Genomic DNA, 10844 nt, shown 5'->3' with positions numbered 1-10844 from the left:
CCTCACCAAAACTCCCAGCATGTTAATACAGAGGTTTTGCCATTTTAATTGGGGCTACTGGGGTAAAGCACCCAGAACACATTCCTATTGAATGGAAATCCAATGTTCTAATCTTGATTCCCCAGAGACCCATTAATAGCACTAAATTAGAGGCAATTGAAAATTTAGTTGATGAACAGATGATACTGGGACATATTGAAACCTCATTTTCTAGTTGAAATTCTCCAATACTTATTATCAAGAAACCATCAGGTAGCTGGAGACTTTTAACTGATTTAAAGTCTGCTAATTCTCAAATAGTTTATGATGGGAAAATGCAAAATGGCTTATCTTCCTCAGCAGCCATTCCAAGACATTGGCCTCTGATAGTAATTGATTTAAAAGATTGCTTTTATACTATTTCTATACACTCAAAAGACAGAAAAAGATTTTCCTTTTAAGTTCCTTCTCTTAATAACAAGGTCCCTATGCAGTGATTTTAATGGACAGTTTTGCCTGAGTGTATGGTAAATTCACCCACCGTATGTTACTATTTTGTTGATGTGGTTTTACATCCAGCTCGAAAAAAATTCCCCCAGATATATTTGAATCATTATATGGATGACATTTTAATCTTGGCTGAGACTCACAAAAAATTCCAGATGTTTATGAATTTGTTATTAACTGCTTGTAGTGTGTTGGGCTAACTATATCTACAGAAAAAATCCAGACTCTGCTTCCTTTTCAATACTTGGATTTGTAGAGCGTACTTCAGTATGCCCAAAAAAGGATCTCTATCAGAAAAATCTAAGGACTTTTAATGACATTCAAAAATTGTTAGGTGATATAAATGGGGTCCGCCCATCTCTGGTCCATCCAAACTCAGAACTTAGTAACATGTTTGGTATTTTGGAAGGTGATCTGGATTTAATAGTCACAGATTTTTTTTTTTTTTGGTTTTTGGGTCACACCCAGCAGTGCTCAGGGGTTACTCCTGGCTGTCTGCTCAGAAAGAGCTCCTGGTAGGCATGGGGGACCATATGGGACACCAAGATTCGAACCAACCACCTTTGGTCCTGGATCGGCTGTTTGCAAGGCAAATGCTGCTATGCTATCTCTCCGGGCCCACAGATGTTTAACTCAAGAGGCAGAAAAGGAATCAAACCTTTTTGTGGGGGGGTCATACCCAGCAGCGCTCAAGGGTTACTCATGGCTCTACACTCAGAAATCGCTCCTGGCAGGATCGGGAGACCATATAAGATTCTGGGATTTGAACCACCATCCTTCTGCATGCAAGGCAAATGCCCTACCTCCACGCTATCTTTCCAGCCTCCTTATACCATATATATGGTGCTTAAATAAAGATATGATTACAAGCATGTTTGTAGTTGGGTTTCAAGCATAAACAGAATAACCCCCTTCACCAGTGCAACATTCCCACCACCAATGCCCCCCTCCTGCACCTTTACCTTTTTGCCTGTTGTATTTGTATTACTGTTCTATTTGTAGAAAAGTTTCTTTCCAGAGTGTCAGAAAGTTCTCTGCTTTCATCTCCCTATTTGTTCTTCTCCTTTCTCTTTTTCTTCTCCTTCCAGTAGTCCTATAGTTTGGAGATTATTTCTTTTGTCTTTGTTCATCAAGTACTTTACATTTTCTTCCAATGCTTTGTCTCTCCTTTATTTTTTTTGACTTCTTTATCACTGCTGGCTTGTAATTTTTTTCACGTTCATCTATGTGATTCTCCATCTGTGAAATTCTATTATGGCTTGCTAACATGTTTTTAAGTTCCTTCAGTCCCATTTGTATGGATTCTTTAATCTTCTTAAATAATTCTTCTACGAGGGGCTGGAGTAGTAGCACAGTGCTAAGGTGTTTTGTAGCGGACCTAGGATGGACTGTGGTTCAATCCCCCAGCATCCCATCAGGCCCCCCTCCCAGGAGCAATTTCTTTTTTTTTTACTTTTTAAAAATTAATATCCTTATTTAAACATCTTGATTACACACTGATTGTGGTTGGGTTTCAGTCACCAGTACAACATTCCCACCACCAATGTCCCAAATCTCCCTTTTCCCCACCCCACCTCTACCTGTACTCTAGACAGGCTTTCTACTTCCCACATTCATTCACTTTGTTATGATATTTATCAGTGTAGTTATTTCTCTAACTTCATTCATTACTCTTTGTGGTGTGCTTTCTCTAGTGAGCTGGAACTTCCAGCTCTCCTCTCTTTTGTCTCTGAAAATTATTGCAAGAATGTCTTTCATTTTTCTTAAAACCCATAGATGAGTGAGACTATTCTCTCTCCCTCTGACTTATTTCACTCAGCATAATAGATTCCACGTACATCCACGTATGGGAAAATTTCATGACTTCATCTCTCCTGAGAGCTACATAATATTCCATTGTATATATATATGTACCTGTTGAATGGCAACTTGATTGTTTCCAGAGTCTGGCTATTGTAACTAGTGCTGCAATGAATATAGGTGTGAGGAAGGGATTTTTAAATTGTATATTTGTGTTTCTAGGGTATATCCCTAGGAGTGGTATAGCTGGATCATTCAGTTTGATCAAGTAGGTTTCATCCCAGGAATGCAAGGCTGGTTTAACATCCGTAAATCTATCAACATAATACACAACATAAACAACAAGAAAAAAATAAAAATCACATGGTCATATCAATAGATGCAGAAAAAGCATTTGATAAGGTTCAACACCCATTCTTGATGAAAACTATCAGCAAGATAGGAATAAAAGGAACCTTTCTCAATACAGTTAAAGCCATTACCAGAAGCCAGTGGCAAATATTATCCTCAATAGAGATAAACTAAAATCCTTCCCTCTAAATTCTGATACAAGACAAGGCTGTCCTTTCTCACCACTCCTATATAGTACTGGAATTACTGGCTATAGCGATTAGGCAAGAAAAAGATATCAAGGGAATCCAGATAGAAAAGGAAGAAGTCAAGCTCTCACTGTTTGCAGATGACATGATACTCTACTTAGAAAACCCTAAAGAGTCTACCAAAAAGCTTCTAGAAATAATAGATTCATATAGCAAAGTGGCAGGCTACAAAATTAACACAAAATTAACACATAAATTTTTATACACTAATAATGATAGGGAAGAAATGGACATTAAGAGAACAATCCCATTCACATTAGTGCCACACAAACTCAAATATCTTGGAGTCAACCTGACTAAATATGTGAAGGATCTATACAAGGAAAACTATAAAACACTGCTCCAAGAAATAAGAGAGGACACGCAGAAATTGAAACACATACCTTGCTCATGGATTGGCAGGATCAACATAATTAAAATGGCAATACTTCCAAAAGCATTGTACAGATTTAACATGATTCCTCTAAAGATACCCATGACATTCTTCAAAGAAGTGGATCAAACACTTCTGAAATTCATTTGGAACAATAAACAACCTCGAATAGCTAAAGCACTCCTTGGGAAAAGAAATATGGGAGGCATTATTTTCCCCAATTTTAAGCTGTATTACAAAGCAATAGTTATCAAAACAGCATGGTATTGGAATAAAGACAGACCCTCAGATCAGTGGAATAGGCTTGAGTACTCAGAGAAGGTTCCTCAGACATATAACCACCTAGTTTTTGATAAAGGAGCAAAAAATCCTAAATGGAGCAAGGAAAGCCTATTTAACAAGTGGTATTGGCACAACTGGTTAGCCACTTGCATAAAAGCAAACTCAGACCCCCAGCTAACACCATGTACAAAGGTAAAATCCAAATGGATTAAAGACCTTGATATTAGATCTGAAACTATAAGGTATATAGAACAATATGTAGGTGAAACACTCCAGGACATTGAGACCAAAGGCATCTTTAAGGAGGAGACAGCACTTTCCAAATAAGTGGAAGCAGAGATAAACAGATGGGACTATATTAAGCTGAGAAGCTTCTGCATTTCAGAGGAAATAGTGCCCAGAATACAAAGGCCATCCACTGAGTGGGAGAAATTATTCACCCAATACTCATCAGATAAAGGACTAATATCCAAAATTTACAAGGTACTGACAGAACTATACAAGAAAAAAACAACTAACCCCATCAAAAAATGGGGAGAAGAAATGAACAGACACTTTGAAAAAGAAGAAAGGCAAATGGCCAAAAGGCACATGAAAAGATGCTCAACATCACTAATCATCAGGGAGATGCAAATCAAAACTACTATGAGGTACCACCTCACGCCACTGAGATTGGCACACATCACAAAGAAGGAAAACAAGCAGTGCTGGCGGGGATGTGGAGAGAAAGGAACTCTTTTTCACTGCTGGTGGGAATGCCGTCTAGTGCAACCTTTATGGAAAGCGATATGGAGATTCCTTCACAAACTGGAAATTGAGCTACCATACGATCCAGCTATACCACTCCTAGGAATATACCTGAGGAACACAAAAATACAATACAAAAATCCCTTCCTTACACCTATATTCATTGCAGCACTATTTACAATAGCCAGACTCTGGAAACAACCAAGATGCCCTTCAACAGATGAGTGGCTAAAGAAACTGTGGTACATATACACAATGGAATACTATGCAGCCATCAGGAGAGATGAAGTCATGAAATTTTCCTATACATGGATGTACATGGAATCTATTATGCTGAGTGAAGTAAGTCAGAGGGATAGAGAAAGACGCAGAATGGTTTCACTTATCTATGGGCTTTAAGAAAAATGAAGGACATTTTTAACAGTATCTCAGAGACAAGAGAGATGAGGGCTGGTAGGTGCAGCTCAGGACATGCAGCTCATCACATAGAGTGATGAGTGCAGTTGGAGAGATGACTACACTGAAAACTATCATAACAATGTGAATGAATGAGGGAAGTAGAAAGCCTATCTCGTGTACAGGTGTGGGGGGTGGGGGGAGGGAGATCTGGGAAATTGGTGGTGGGAATGTTGCACTGGTGAAGGGAGGTGTTCTTTATATGACTGTAATCATACAACTATAATCATATTTGTAATCATGGTGTTTAAATAAAGATAATTATAAAAAAGGAAAATGGTGAATAAGATACAAAGAGTACCCATGAAACAGGAGACACCCAATATCCATTTTATAAGGGATTAATATCTAAGATATACAAGGCACTGATAGAACTTTGCAAGAAAAAACAGTTAACCATATACAAAAATGGGGAGAAGAAATAAACACATTTCCTCAAAGAAGAAATACAGATGGCCAAAAGGTATATAAAAATGCTTCACATCAATAATAACCAGGGAGAAGCAAATCAAAACAACAGTGATCTTTATTCTCACACCACAGAGACTGGCACACATCACAAAGAACAAGAACAACCAGTGTTGGTGCAACTTCAAGGAGAAATGGACTTGTACTACTGGGAATGCTGGCTAATTCTGCCTTTTTGGAGAATTATATGGATATTCCTGAAAAAGCTAAAAATGGAGCTTCTAGGACCGGAGAGATAGCATGGAGGTAAGGCGTTTGCCTTGCATGCAGAAGGATGGTGGTTTGAATTCCGGTATCCCATATGGTCCCTCGAGCCTGCCAGGAGTGATTTCTGAGCTTAGAGCCAGGAGTAACCCCTGAGCGCCACCTGGTGTGACCCAAAAATGAAAACAAAACAAAAAGAAAAACAAAAAAAAAGGAGCTTCCATATGACTCAACAATACCACTCGTAGGGATATATCCTAGGAAGACAAAAGCACAATGAAAGAAAACCCTGTGAATTCCTATTTTCAATGCAGCAGAATCTGGAAACAATCTAAGTGCCTGAGAACAGAGGAGTGGCTAATGAAACTGCAGTATATCTACACAATGGAATACTATGCAACTGTTAGGAAAAATTAAGTCATGAAATTTGCTTATACATGGATGGATTTGGAGAATATCGTCGAGTAAAATGAGCCAGAGTAAAATGAGAGGGATAGGCATAAAATAATCTCATCCATTTATGAGAAGGAAAGATAGTAGGGTAATAATGTCCAGAAACAATAGAATGAGGAACAGGAGAGCCAGTCCATGTAGGAAGCTTGCCACAAAGAGTGGAACAGTGCAGTTAGGGTTAGAGAAGGGATTATTATGACAATGATAGTTCGAATTGATCACTATGGACCAGAACTGGGTGCCGAAAGGAGTTATATGCACAGTACCCTTTCACACTATCTAAAAGAAAAAAAAAGACAGAGAGGGGGAGAGAGAGAGAGAGAAAAGAAAAATGTCTGCCACAGAAGAGGGAGGGACACTGGGAATGTTTAAATAAAAGAAAAAACATCTAGGTTATTAGGACTGGGTATATAGCTCAGGATAAAGCATTTGACTTTTATGTGTTAAGCCTAGGTTTGATTCCTGGCACTATAAAAACAACAAACCTAGTTCATTCTGCACTGTAGCAAATATTCCACAGAAACAGTGTTTGAAACAATAATTTTTTAAAATTCCAGCATTAAGTACTCTTTTTAAAAAATAACAAAATTTGGTTAAACCGTAGAAGTCCTTGATGCTGAGAGGGTTATGTAATACTGGATCAAACTCAGAGTCTCAGGGCTGGAGACAGAGTACAGCAGGTAGGGCATTTGCCTTGTATGTAGCTGACTCAAACTTTTATTGTGTGTGTGGTTTTGGGGTCACACCCGGCAGTGCTCAGGGGTTATTCCTGGCTCCAGGCTCAGAAATTGCTCCTGGCAGGCACGGGGGACCATATGGATGCCAGGATTCAAACTGATGACCTCCTGCATGAAAGGCAAATGCCTTACCTCCATGCTATCTCTCCGGCCCCAGCTGACTCAAACTTTGATCCCTGGCATCCCCTAAGGCCTCCTTTGCACCACCAGGAGTGCAGAAGTCAGGAGTTATCCCTATGCATCACTGAGTGAGGTACGCATTATAGTCCTTTGCGTTATCTCACAGTCCTTGAAATTCTTTAAATCAGACTCACTTCCTCTAGTGCCAGAGCAGATGCAACATATTGGGGATCTTCAGATTCTACCCCAGCAATGGGTGATCTCCGAGATCACCAGAAAGTGAGGTTAAACTCAGATTAGTTCTCACAGTGCCTCTAGGTGTGCTTCTTAGATCCCACCCCATTAGACTCACCTTATTATGTAGCATGACAAAATAAACTGGAAAGTTATTTCATTTAAAGATTTGACTAAAAATCTTTTGTATGGTACTCATTTAGCCAAAGCTGGCTTCAAAATTTTTACATAAAAATTTTGAGGAAGTTCTGTTATGACCTCTGGAATCTGCATTTTAACAAGTACCTTGGGTGAATCTGTTGCATATTCTCGAAGGAATAATTCTCAGAGAACAATTTATTTATTTTTTTTAAAAACTTAATTTTATTGTTTTTTTGGGCCACACTCAGCAGGGCTCAAGAGCTACTCCTGGCCTGTACTCAGAAATCGCCCCTGGCAGGCTGGGGGACCATATGGGATGCTGGGAATAGAACCGCGTCCCTCCTGGGTCGGCAGCGTACAAGGCAAACACCCGACCACTGTGCTATCTCTCTGGCCCCAGAGAATACTTTTTTTTTGGGGAGTCATATCCAGCAGCTCAGGGGCTACTCCTGGCTCTATGCTCAGAAATCGCTCCTGGAAGGCTCGGGGGGCCATATGGGATGCCGATATTCAAACCACCATCCTTCTGCATGCAAGGGAAATGCTTTAACTCCATGATATCTCTCTGGCCCTGGAGAGAATACTTTTTTTTTTTTTTGAGAATACTTTTTTTTTTTTAAAACGAACTGAATCTGTATTTTTGTTGTTCTTATTTTTTTTAAGAAAATGAAAACATTTTACTTCCTTTCCCCCATTTTGGGGGTGGGGGAGACAATGACTGTAATTAGCAATACTCAGACGCTCTTTTGGCTCTATACTCAGAATCACTTCTGGTGGGGCTTGGGGTTGGCCATGTGTAAGGCAACTGCCCTATCCACTATTGCTCTGGCCCCACCTCTCCTTTTCTGAGAGTTGCGCACACATTGCTCTGTGCTTGATTTCACAAATTGGGATTCCAAACAGTAGAGTAGCTGGGATTGAACTTAGGCTATGGACAGGAGCTGGCAATGGAACTCTCAGACTCATTGGACTCTGACTTGGAAGGCAGGTATTTTTTGCTAGAATCATCTCTGGGTCCTGACAGGATAGCTATCAATAATGCTTGAAAAACATTTAATTAAAAGGGGGCATAAAACAAGTGACATTATCACTAGATATAGTCAGTTGGCTTGGCTCCATTAGTAGTTCTTTTTTTTTTTTGAAATATTTATCAACAGGAATTATCATGGCTGGCTTTGTCAGCCTGGCTTTGCAATTTGTTTCACTGAACAGCCTTCAGGGCATTCATCTTTGCTCTTTCCTTTTTGAGAATTCTATTCTCAAATTATATGAAAATTTTTATTTTTAGAGTCTATGTCACTAGTGATTTGTGTTGCATTTTTCCATATTAAAGAAAAAGTCATTTGACCTAGCAGCTTAGATAGGTGCTTTCAAGCATAGCTTTATACTAGACAAACCACCTATGAGAATTTCAAACATATTTTCTTCACTAAATATTTATTTCTGAACCATTGTTGTCTAAATTTAATGTTTTGCTGGAAACTCCAGATTTTGTCTATGCTATCTCTGATATAGGCAGTGATGAAAATAGTCTGATATTTCCATATGGATTTCACTAAGGGGGCTGATATATGACATCACATATTATATATGACAGATATACATAGACTGGTTGACAAGAGTGAAATCTCTTGGCACCTTGAACACCTTGAGAAATAGTGAAAGAAAAATACTTGAAGCATGTCATATCAATATCAATGCAATATGAAGAACTGGAAGGTTTTTTTTTTGTTTGTTTGTTTCAGAACTTTGCACTCAAGTGTTATGCGTTCATTTGAATCATATTGGTATACTTTTGGCAATATCTGCTTAACTGTGCTGAACAAGGTCAGGATGAAAACACGGGATGTGGTTATCTTTGAGAGACAATAAGGAATCAGACTTCACAGAGTCCAGTCTCTGAAACCATCTGACAGAAAAATGGGATAAGATATCCAAGCCAGGTTATTTAACCACTTTTCTTGCTCCAGATGGTCCAAGATCGGCTTTTCCCCAATCAGCCTCTTTTTGGCGCTTTCCCAAGTAGTTCTAAGACAGACGTGAGTATTGCTCTGGACCACATGTGCAATATTGAGGAGAAATCAGTCCGAACACTCTGGAAAGAACATTCCATCCACACTTTGTCGTTCCCATATTCTAAACTCCAAGCTGACACAGGTTGCTGCCCTACAGGCGACCGGGGGCAAAGAAAAGCGCATCTTTCCTTCCCTGGTACCCTAAACCATGGAGTGTGATGCTCAGGGTTTGGGCAGTTATCGAAAGGCTTTCAATCACTAGAGGAAGGAAAATAGGTCGCAAACTTCAGGTGCCCTGGGGACAGGGTTCCAAATCATCACTTCCTCTCGAGGCGTCCCTTTAGACCACCGCAAGAGCATCATCACCCTCTGACGCCAGCCAGTTTGGACGTTCTCTCGCTCGCTCAGGTTTAGCCCAGATTCACCAGATCGACAGCTGCTTCGCCCGCGTGGGTTTGCACGATCCCGATCGGGCTTTAATCGAGCCATCGATCGACCTCGTCCTAAATCAGCCCTTCGCGCCCCCCTCGCAACCGCTCCTCTAGGTAGCAACCGAAGCCCCAGGGACAGCGACCTGGGTGCCGCTCGGGGCCGCTCGCTGATTGGCTGCTTTTGGTCACGGGACCGTCGCGGCCCTCCGGCGCGTCCTGATTGGCTGTCGCGGACTCTGACGTCCTGGTCGGGGCGGGGCGGGGCGGAGCCCAGTCGTCGCGGAGTACGCGGGGGCGCGAAGGTGCGAGCGCGAGGGAGCGCGTGCGCGTGCGCGAGCGGCGGGGCTTTCTCCAGCGCCGTCGGAAGGAGCCGGAGCGCCGCCGTGGAGGTAAGGCGCCGTCGCCACCGTGCAGCCTTCCCCGCCGCTAGCTGCCGCCGGGGGTGGGACGAGCTAGCAGGGCGGGCGGGGGTGCGTGCAAGAGGCCGGCGGGCTGCGGTTCTCCCGCTCTGGAATTCCCGTCCGTCACTCCCCTCGGTGCCTCGGTTTCCCTTTCCCGAGCACCGCGGGGAGTTGCCCACCTGGCAGCGGCGATCCCGCCTTTGTTTCCCGCCCTAGGGGGATGCAGCATCCATCCCCTGCCTAGACGATGGTTTATTTATTTTTTAGGGTGTCAGGGCGGGGGCATGCACGAAGATGGGGTTTCTGCCCTGGGACCCGCTTTCCACTGAGGCCGAGGGGCGGAAAGAGACGCGGTGGTGCCTGTCACTTGGACCATGACAGCGGGGTGCAAGTGACCCGTCGTGGGTAGCAAAATTCTTCAAGCTGTGCTGGGGTGGGTGGGAGCAGGGACAGCTCCGGGGACCACTGCGGGGACCACCTACCTGCACGCGGGCTCTCTCGCCCAGAGTCGCCCCGAATTGCACAGTGATCCAGATTCGCGAAGAGACGAAAAAAACATTTTTTCCTGACAAGCAGTTGGGAATCGGTGGCAGCCCAGCTTTACCCAGAAGGAATTCCAGCTAACGGAGAAGGAGAAGAAACCCGTGACGGGAAGGAAGATTGCAAGGAGGAAAATGCCTGCAGTGAACTGCGGACGAGATAAGCACAGCGTGGCTCTTGCTAAGAAGACAAGACCGGCTTTGGGCATGGGGCTGGGGGCTGGGAGATGCAAGGGTCTGGCATTTCCAGAAGCCACAGCCTAGTGTTCCTCCCCCCCCCCCCTTGGGCTCTCCAAAGGAATAGTTATTTTTAGCATTGCTAATGGAATAGATGGTAGGGAGAAGGGAATGCGGGGTC

At 42.4% G+C, this 10844-nt stretch overlaps 1 protein-coding gene across 1 annotated transcript in view; it reads left to right on the top strand.

Moving 5' to 3' along the window:
- Window positions 1–9819: 9819 nt before the first annotated feature.
- The window catches only part of TMEM108 (transmembrane protein 108), a 262120-nt gene continuing 261095 nt past the window's right edge, over window positions 9820–10844 (top strand). Inside the window, exon 1 of the mRNA XM_049775972.1 lies at window positions 9820–9935. The gene's annotated coding sequence lies outside the window, so the exon portion shown is untranslated. The remainder of the gene's footprint in view (window positions 9936–10844) is intronic.

This window comes from Suncus etruscus, chromosome 6, assembly GCF_024139225.1.
Source record: "Suncus etruscus isolate mSunEtr1 chromosome 6, mSunEtr1.pri.cur, whole genome shotgun sequence".
Classification (NCBI taxonomy): domain Eukaryota; kingdom Metazoa; phylum Chordata; class Mammalia; order Eulipotyphla; family Soricidae; genus Suncus; species Suncus etruscus.
The sequence above is the reverse complement of the archived record's forward strand: the minus strand, read 5'-3'. Positions and strand labels throughout refer to the sequence as shown.